Consider the following 10,040-nt stretch of genomic DNA (forward strand, 5'->3'; position numbering starts at 1 on the left):
GAGAGGAACCAAGAAGAAACTGAGGAGAGACTATCCCTGAAACTGGGGGATTGGCCTGCAGGGGTTGCTTACTGCCAAAGAGAGGAGAAATGAACTTTGTGTGTACTTTTGCTCAACTTGTGAAGGATCTCCAAGGGCTTGTAAAAGAGCTTGCCTCCTGCTGAAGTCTCAGGGACAACAGACTTCAACCACCAGTTCCCCAGAGTTCTTTGGAAGTGCCTGTTGCTGTTTTGGGGCCTTCTGAGGGACTGCGTCTCGCAAGGAGCTGGAAGCGCGACTCACGAAGCGTGCCGCCGTCGGAGCTGTTGTCGTCGCATCGCGTAATGGGGTGCCGCCGCTGCAGTTGTCGCATCGAGCGGAAGCATCTCGCATCTAAGAAGAAGTATCTCTCAACGCCAAAGAAGCATGTCGCCATCGTAGCTGACGCATTGCACCGCATCAAGAGAAGAGTCTCGCATCGAGGAAGAAGCGTGTCGCCGTCGCAGCCGCTGCTGTCGCATCTTGGATGACGCCGCTGTAGCTGTCGCATTGCACCGCATCAAGAAAAGTGCCTCGCATGCCGCCGTCGGAGAGGTTATCGTCCCATCGCGTAAAGTGTGTCGCCGCTGCAGTTGTCGCATTGAGCGTAAGCGTCTCGCAACATCGGAGAATAGTGTCGCCGCCAAAGCCGCTGTCGTCGCATCGTGTAGAGTGGTGTCGCCGCTGAAGCTGACGCATCGAATCGAGTCTTCTCGCAACATCAGAGAAGCGTGCCGCATCTGGAAGATCTTCACGTCTTTATTTCTTAGCACCAAACTTTCATCGCATCAACATCGTTGGAACACTTTCGTTGCCCTGCGTGTCGCATCTAAAAGGTACATTGACTTAAAGTGTCGCATTTAAGAACTAAAGAGAACTAAGCTAAATTCTACCATCTTAAAGTAATAGTATTGTGGATTTTTGTTGTTTATGGTCTTGTGGTAAATCTATATAAAGAATACTTATTTTTTATATAAAACCTATGTGGTGTCCATCTGTAGTGTTGTCACTTGACTACTGTATGTGTTCACAAATGCTTTACACACTGCCTCTGAGAAAAGCCTGTCTGCTCGTGCCAAGCTACCAAGGGGGTGAGCAGGGGTTATTTTAGGAGTGTACCCCTTTACCCTGACTAGAGGCGAGGGTCCCTATTTGTCACAAGTGCATACCTGTGCCAACTAGAGACCTCCCAAGTCTAACACCAGCTTTCCACCACTCTCGCCCGGAGCCCACCCACAGATCCGACCGACCCCGACACCGCCGCTTGCAACCTCAAACAGTGGATCCACGACTGCGCCAACACCCTTGCCCGTTCAAGAAGCCCTCCAACACCCACACTAGCAAGAAAGCCAGCTGGTTCCCCAAAGACCTCCAGGCCTCCAAGCAAAACTGCCGAAAATTAAAAAAAAAAAAACTGGATCCGTGAACGAACACCGGAAAGCTACACAGCCCACAAGAACACCACCCGCAGACACCATCACTTCATCAGATCCACCCAAAAAACTTCCTTCAAAGACCGCCTAGACAACAACGCACACAACAGCAAAGAGCTCTTCAACATCGTGAAGGAACTCTCTAACCCCAGCTCTAACTCCAATGACATCCCACCTTCACAAGACCTCTGCGACTCGCTGGCCACCTTCTTCCATCGCAAGATCGCAGACATCCACGACAGCTTCAACGCCGTCACCAACCCAGCAACCACTGAGACTCCCGCTCCCACGACCATCAACCGCCTGATCGCCTGGACCAACGACGACGACACCATCAAGATCATGAACACCGTCCACTCCGGATCCCCGGAAGACCCCTGCCCACACCACATCTTCAACAAAGCCAGCAGCACCATCGCACCCCATCTCCGGAAAAGCATCAACATCTCCTACGAGACAGCAACCTTCCCGGAGAGCTGGAAGCACGCAGAGATCAACGCCTTACTCAAGAAACCCAAGGCGGACCCCAAGGACCTCAAGAACTTCCGACCCAGCTCCCTGCTCCCGTTCCCGGCGAAGATCGAAAAGGCCGTCAACAAACAACTGACCAGCTTCCTCGAGGAGAACAGCATCCTGGACCCGTCCCAGTCCGGGTTCCACAGCAACCACAGCACCGAAACTGTCCTCATCGCCGCCACCGATGACATCAGGACCCTGCTTGACAACTGAGAAACCGCGGCCCTCATCCTCCTGGACCTGTCAGCCGCCATCGACACGGTCTGCCACCGCACACTACGAACACGCCTCTACGACGCCGGAATCCAAGAGAAGGCCCTGGACTGGACCTCCTCCTTCCTCTCCGGCAGAACACAGAGCGTCCGCCTCCCCCCCTTCTGCTCCAAAGCCACTGAGATCATCTGCGGCGTACCCAAAGGCTCATCCCAACGTTGTTCAACGTCCACATGGCACCACTCGCCCACATCGCACGACGGCACGACCTCATTATCACCTCCTACGCCGACGACACCCAGCTGATCCTCTCCCTCACCAAGGACGCCCACACCGCCAAAACCAACCTCCACAAAGGAATGAAGGCCGTCGCCGACTGGATGAGGAACAGCCGACTGAAGCTGAACTCTGACAAGACGGAGGTCCTCCTCCTCTGATCCACCCCCTCGGCCTGGGATGACTCCTGGTGGCCGACTGCACTAAGAACACCCCCAACACCCACCGACCACGCACGCAACCTAGGGGTCATCCTCGACTCCACCCTCTCCTTGACGAAGCCGATCAACGCCGTCTCCTCCTCCTGCTTCAACACCCTCCCCATGCTTCACAGGATCTTCAAGTGGATCCCCACCGAAACAAGAAGGACAGTCACCCAGGCCCTCGTCAGCAGTAGACTGGACTACGGAAACGCATTCTACGCAGGAGCCCCGGCCAAACTCCTGAAACTGCTTCAACGCATCCAGAACGCCTCCGCACGCCTGATCCTCGACATCCCTCGCCGCAGCCACATCACACCCCACCTGAGAAACCTGCACTGGCTCCCTGTCAACAAGAGGATAACCTTCAAACTCCTCACCCACGCACACAAGGCACTCCACAACACCGGACCAACGTACCTCAACAGCCGACTCAGCCTCTACACCCCTACCCGCCAGCTCCGCTCCGCAGACCACGCCCTCGCCACCGTCCCCCGAAGAGTGACCGCCGGTGGCAGATCATTCTCCCACCTCGCCGCCAAGATATGGAACACCCTCCCCATTCGCCTACGGCAGACCGAAGACCTTCTGAAGACTCCTCAAGACCTGGCTCTTCGAACAGTAGCAGCACATCCCCTACCTAGCGCCTTGAGACCCTTGTGTGTATGTAGTGCAGTCTACAAATGCCATGATTGATTGATTGAGCAGGCTACTCGGTGTGGGAGCAAAGCTCCTGGGTTTAAGATCAGCACTTCAGAGTGGAGCTTTCGGTCAGGGGCTGCTTATGAGCAGGCCACTCTGGTGTGGGAGCAACACTCCTGGGTTTAAGATCAGCACTGCAGAGTGGATCCTGGGTGTTCCTGTGTATCCACCCATGTATTGTGATGCAAATCCATAGTTAAAGAAAGATTTTAAAAACATAAATTTGCCCCAAAATGATGCGTATACCCAAGACTGGCGTGACGAGGAGGTATATCTTTGTTTTGCTTCATTGTTCCCTTTTTGTATGTGTGTGAAAGAGAGCAGAACTGCACCATATCTTTGTAAATAGGGGACAATATTGCTCTTTCCCTTATGCGCTGCAAAGGTATTTGCTGTGCTGTGTTGCGTGAAAGGGAAAGTGCAGAATTGCCCCCTATTTACAAAGATATGAGTGCATTGAATTAAATATTACTAAATCCGGGCCTAGATGTCTGTGCACAGGGCGCAGTTCGACGTTTCTACAAAAGACAAGAATTTGCAATGCAATAGGTCTCACCTTTATGCTATTAAATGTTACTTATGTTTTGTTTTTTAAAACATAAATAAAAGGCATTGTCATTTACAATGCCAATAGCTTAAACTCTAGCAAATGCTTGTTTAAAAGTGTGTGTGTGTGTGGGGGGGCGGGGGGGGGGGGTTCAGAACAGAAGGTAGCAGAAGAAACAGATGGGGAGGGTGTGGGGAAGGAAAACAGCGGGTGTGGGGAAGCAAAAATGATGGCGTGGTGGTGGAAGGGGCACAGAGGGCATAGGGATGCAAACGATAGAGCAATGTGGTGGGCAGGGGAGAAAAGCAAAAGAGCAACGTTAAGCTGGGGGTGAAAGCACACCCTTTACAGTTAATCTGAGCCGAGAAGCACAGCGACCTGACACTTTGGAACTGGAGAACTGCTCAGTAAAGCGCTCCAATACCTTCCGGTCGGGTTCGCGGTTGCGGGAGAGTGTGTCCAAAGAGACATCTGCAGCCAAAGAGTTTCTTTTTTAATCCATTTCACAGAGGAACAAATTGAGAAAAGTGGGTAAGAGCCCTATGTCGAAGTCATAGTTTTTAGCAAGTGTACGGAGGAGCAGACCTAAAGCATATTCATGTTTAACATAGATGTTTGTTCAGAAATTAAACACGCCAGATCTAGTGAAATTTACATCACGCACCTTTGACCTCCCTGAAGGCATCACCGAGTTGCCCCCTTCTGTCTCCCATGACCCCTGAAGAGCGCCCTGTTTGCTACAAGTTGAACAAGCCGGTGGTCACAACTGCGCATGAGAGACCCTCCTGCAGTAAGAGAAACTCATAAAAGAAAATAGTGCTTATAGATGAAAGATGCGTACCGTGTAACAACCGAAGTAAAAGGGGCAATCCTACCATGAGAGGTTACAAATAAACACAGGGTGAAATTGAGGAGGGACTAACAAGCCTAATAACGAATCACAAGCCAGAATTTATGTAGGACAATCGCACACGCCAATGACAAATAATGGGCGGGGCTTCAAGTACATACTTGAACACAGCATGGCTCGCAGCGCATGCGCTGCCCAGGGTCGACCTGAAAAACGAAGACTACAAAAATGACAGTTCACTTAAGGAGTAAAAGAGTCCTTCCCAAAGAACATATAAGTACACCCATTATTATTACTTGTATGAATGAATGGTTTTCAAAGTAGTTTTTGGGTCAGCAAGTTATGCTTTCTGTTGAAAACATTTGGTGAAACCGTGCTAGAGTAACAGATCTTTCATGCTGTAACGAAGAAGTTCTGGAGATGAATCGAGTTGTGAAGACGAATTGAGAAAAAGTATTAAAGGAGGCATAGTTTGTTGCACTAGCAATAATAGCCCAATCTTTACATTTTTAACAACTCCCAAACAACTCATGGATAAAGAACGTAAGTTAACAGCTCTGCAACAAATAAAGAGGACCCCTTCACTGTGATTCAACCCGCACCTGCACTTTTTGTCACCTTTATAATCTTACTCTCCTTTTGCCTATACATCTGCCCTTCATCCTGTGTTAGTATTATGTGTGAAGTGAGTCAGAGGGCGGATTTGGGAACTAGTACCTGCTGCAGATCCATATTGATCTGTCAAGACTGGCACCAGGTAGGTGCTCTGAGTTTTCACACCCAGTTCTTCTTTAGCATTGAGCATGCTACCAAGCCAAAGTCCTCTCTCAGCATTGAATCTGGAATTCTTTTTTGTAATGCATGGATGTCAACCTCCAGCATTTTCTTGAATGTAATTAATGGTAAAGAGGCGGTCTAGCACAGTTTCTCGTCGCCAGTCCCCGTGATAGCAGTGAGCCAAATGGATGCCATTATTCCATGCTTTTCAGATCTGTTTTGTCTGAGGCCACAACTTTGATATGATGATAATGTTCAGATTGCAAGGGCTTTTTTTCTCTTGCTAACATAGGCTCCTCCAGACCTACAGTTGTCAGAATCTAAAAGCTTTCCTTTTCTCAGATCCCAAATGCAGGATGATCCCTGAAAGTCTCTGCTGCCACATATACCCACTGTGAGGGGTTCATATGAACTCTTAAAGGGACAGCCTTACCTGTGGCACCTATGTATTACATCGATCCAGAAGGATCAGTCATTACATCACAAGCTTTGGGTGTATCAGCAGGGCTGGATCGTCTGTCCCCACCATGAACTCAGGTTCCCACCTCCCAACCATGGCAAGACAGAGGTGCTGAGGAGTTTAGACACTGTCCTGGAGAAGAACCCATGCACTTACACACTATTCAGGTTCTGACAAAGAGACCGAAACACACTATTCTGCAGGAGAGAACACTAATGGGAAACAATTCAAGGAAAGGCACTGGCTTCATAGAGGACCCAAGAACTGTAGGGTCTCCTATTGAGTTCTGCATGAGAGGCTGAAGTTTGGCCACCTCAATACAATTTTCAAGGAGGGGGAGCTCAAAATGGTGCTCAAGCCCACTGGATTGTAAAACTTGTCTTTCTGTTGGGACTGGCTATTCCTGCTGTCATTGCAATTTCTTTGTCTTCGTCAGTTCATGCACCCCGAGTGGAGTGACAGCCCAGAGAGAGCAGCTGTGAGTTTATGAAGGTGGGCTGTGCCCCATTAAAAGAGAATAACATGATGCTGCCTGAGCCCTGTTGTTGCCGCCCCCTGCCTGCATCTCACGCTATGCTGCGCGAGGACACCGAACCAGCGCAGAACTCGTGCCGCCCACCAGAAGCTGTGAGCCGACTCGCGGGACGCAAGCAGATAGACGCGCTGAGCACCGGCACCTGATTTTTGATTTCAGCGGACCCAAGGGAAATACCGGGCCTTGCTGAAAATCGCAGCCAAGGATACTGCAGGAGAGGAAGAGCCGCGGGTGATACAAGAAAAGGCCCACAGAAGAAAGGTGTGGTTAAACTGCACCTATGTGGCCAAACTGCATTTTAAACGTGCCCTGACTGCCCAGAAGAAACCAACGCGCAGGAGAAGGCGGATAGACCGCCCAGAAGAGAGAAAGTCGGAGAAATCTGGGAAGCAGGTGACCCGGAGTACCCAAGGAGTAACCAAAAGCCTGGGGTGGAGTTACAGAACCGCTCCCCACTGTGGAAGGAAAGAGGTATAGGAGAGGCCACCAGGTCACCGATTTGGGGAAAAAAAGAAGAAAAAGGCACAAAACTTCAAAAGCAAATTGGCAGGCATGGTGGGATAAAGGCACAACAGAGGTAAGTGCATGAATAATTGCATGAACGATTGCTGTACCCCGGTGCCCTTCTAAGTATTTATTAGCTGGTAAATTTTGCTGATTAGAGGGCAAGGGAAAAAGCAAAGAAAGTGCAAGGAAGATTTTTAAAATTATAACGCACAGTAAAATTGGATTATATAAGCGCACAATAAAAAGAGATTCGCTATACCTTAGGGACGATGGCACCAAAAAGGAAGCAAAAAACTCGTAAGGAGCCCATGGAGAAAAGCCCCGGGGGGAGAGCGCTCTTTGGGGAGGTAAGGATCCAAGAAGAGAGCCAGGAGAACCAGGCCAGTCCCAGCGAAGGAACTAAAGGGGCGCCTCAAAAGAGAAAAAATAAAAAAGCCATTAAGAAGACCCTGCAAGAAATTAATGGAAGTATGTCAGCAACTAAATCCATAAAGGACTTTTTAGGTAAACACTATAAAAGATTAGACTTATCTACAAAATCCATAGAAGCAGAAGCGGAGCAACAGAATGGGAATGGCATGGTAGAATCCCCTGAAGAATTCTTAGCGGCATCATTCCTAATCAACCACTCCCTTCTGAGTCAAAACGATCTAGCAATAGCACCGCGTCTGTCATCATCCCCCAAACTACTCTCGATGCAAGCACATGAATCAGAGACCTCAGACCAAATGGAGAATAACAGCCAAAGGTCAAGAACTGTCTGGGGGGTCTCACCAAATATATCGGCACCACAATCAAAAGGGATAAGAAATCAAATCCAGCAGGAAACATCGAGAACTGAAAGAACAGTCGATCCCGAGAGAACTAGTCTACAAGATCTAGACACTTCCACGACCCCCTCCTCTTCAATGATGGATTTATTATTGATGCTTCAAAAAACTTTGCAGGGGTTGTTGGACGTTACAATGTTAAATAATGGGGTTCTGAAAACGCAAAAGCTTTATCTGAAAAAGATTGAGGAGCTGCTGCAAGTAATTAGAGGTCAAATGCCACACATGATGAGACCAGTAGTAGATGCCCAGCCTATAAAACAGAAAGAAAGCATAGAAACAGTAGGAACCCCACATAATGTATATATATCTAAGTGTCCGATGTAGATAAAAAGAAGAGGGGAAAACTCAAGATATAGCTTCTTGAACATTAGGGGCCATCATAAAAGAAAGATACGCAGAAAGAGGGAAACAAAAGCAGAAACAACGGGAAAAATAAAGGAAAAGGAGAAAGAGGTAAAATTTAAAATTCCCGCACTGGCAGTGTTATCTGCCAAGACCCCAAGAGTTGAGGGCAAGAGGAAGGGCCTCAAAAATCATGTAAAGAAACAGAGTAGTAAGAGTCCTAGAAAAGAGCAATTAAAAACTAAAACCACAAAGACAAAACCCATAGTAAATCTAAATTATGTGGGACATAATATAAATCTTCAGAAGAACCAAAATCAAGAAAAAGCCGTCCCGCAACGAGGTAAATTAGAAGCAAAAGGTAAAATGGGGAAAAGCACCGAGCAGGTAGGTATAGAAGCCCCCAAGACAGGGATAGAGGTGGGAAGTGACAAATGGCTGTATTTTGAACCTGAGCAAACTGAAAAAAAGGGAAAGAAAATAAGGAAGATTATACCTTTAAATAGGTCTCAAATCCTATTCTCATTTTCTAAATGCCCTAGCCTGAGGGGAATAGGAACAAAAGACCTGAGACAGGTGGGTTTTATATACAATATAAGTGGAAAGGTGATTACAAGAGTACTACTCTACTCCGACCTGGTAAAAATGGCAATCTGGAAAGCAGCGAGTGAGATACGCTAGGAAGGTATACGGTTAATCCCAGAGAAAGAACTAAAGGGAAATGGTCAATCAGGAAGTAGCTTTCTAAAATGTCATGCAGGACTAGGAAAGAGACAGGTGAGGCTACTAGAGGAAAATGAAGATGGGGGAAGTACTCTGAATGCAATAGTCAATAACTCAGTAATTGATAACTTTTGTTTTAAATAAAAATTTGTATTATTCGCAACCGCCTTCATACCGTCATCCTTTCCACAATAGGTGCATACAATACATAGTAATATATTGCTCTCTTGAGTTCACATACAATATTATCAGGCAACATATCCATAAGAGTGTACGGTATTATCCAAGTTCCTATTTCCCGTCTCTCATTGGCTGTTAACAGCCTCCCCACTCTTGTAACTATTACCCTCAACTTTCCCCCCCAACAAAATGACTACCCCCTCCCCCCCTATCCCTCCCCCAGTGTGCTCCCCCATCAGTTCCAGTTTCAATGTGTCGTAACTTCTAGGTACATGCCCACTTTGCGCCGTCACTATTACCCGGCCTCTATCCCCAGGGCCCCCCGCGCTCTCCCCTTTCACCACCTTTTCCGTTCCCGCCATTCCCTCCACCCGCTCAACGCCCTGTGGTCTAGCAGTTGGTCGGTTCATCTTCCTGGCCTCCGCCAGCTCTACGCAGCTCCTCAATTAGCGCTTCCCAAGCTCGCACCCCCTCTAGCATCGTCTCCTTCTGAGACCTATGCGCCAGCCGTAACTTGATCACACTTTCACTCGCCGCCCACTTAAGGAATTCGTGTTTCCATCCTTGCAGTCTAGGCCCCTGGCTATGCTTCCAGTGGCTGGTTAACTCTCTTTTGGCTATTATCAGGCCTAAGTCTATAAATTTGCTTGTCTCCTTATTGCGTTTTGTGCGTGGAAACCAATGCAACAAGCTCACCGCCATATCATGAGTAAGCGTTCTCTCTGTCGCCAGTCCCAACATCGTTAGTACCTCCTCCCAATAGGCAGTCAGGTTCGGGCAGGACCACATCATGTGTCGAAAGTCCGCCTCCTCCATTCCACATCTAGGGCAGTCAGCCTTGTCTGCCCCAAAAATACGCTTAATGTGCTTCGGTGTCATATATGCCCTATGCATCACATAAAACTGTATTAGCTGGAACCTAGCGTTC

The sequence above is a fragment of the Triturus cristatus genome, chromosome 9 (genome assembly GCF_964204655.1).
Source record: "Triturus cristatus chromosome 9, aTriCri1.1, whole genome shotgun sequence".
Classification (NCBI taxonomy): domain Eukaryota; kingdom Metazoa; phylum Chordata; class Amphibia; order Caudata; family Salamandridae; genus Triturus; species Triturus cristatus.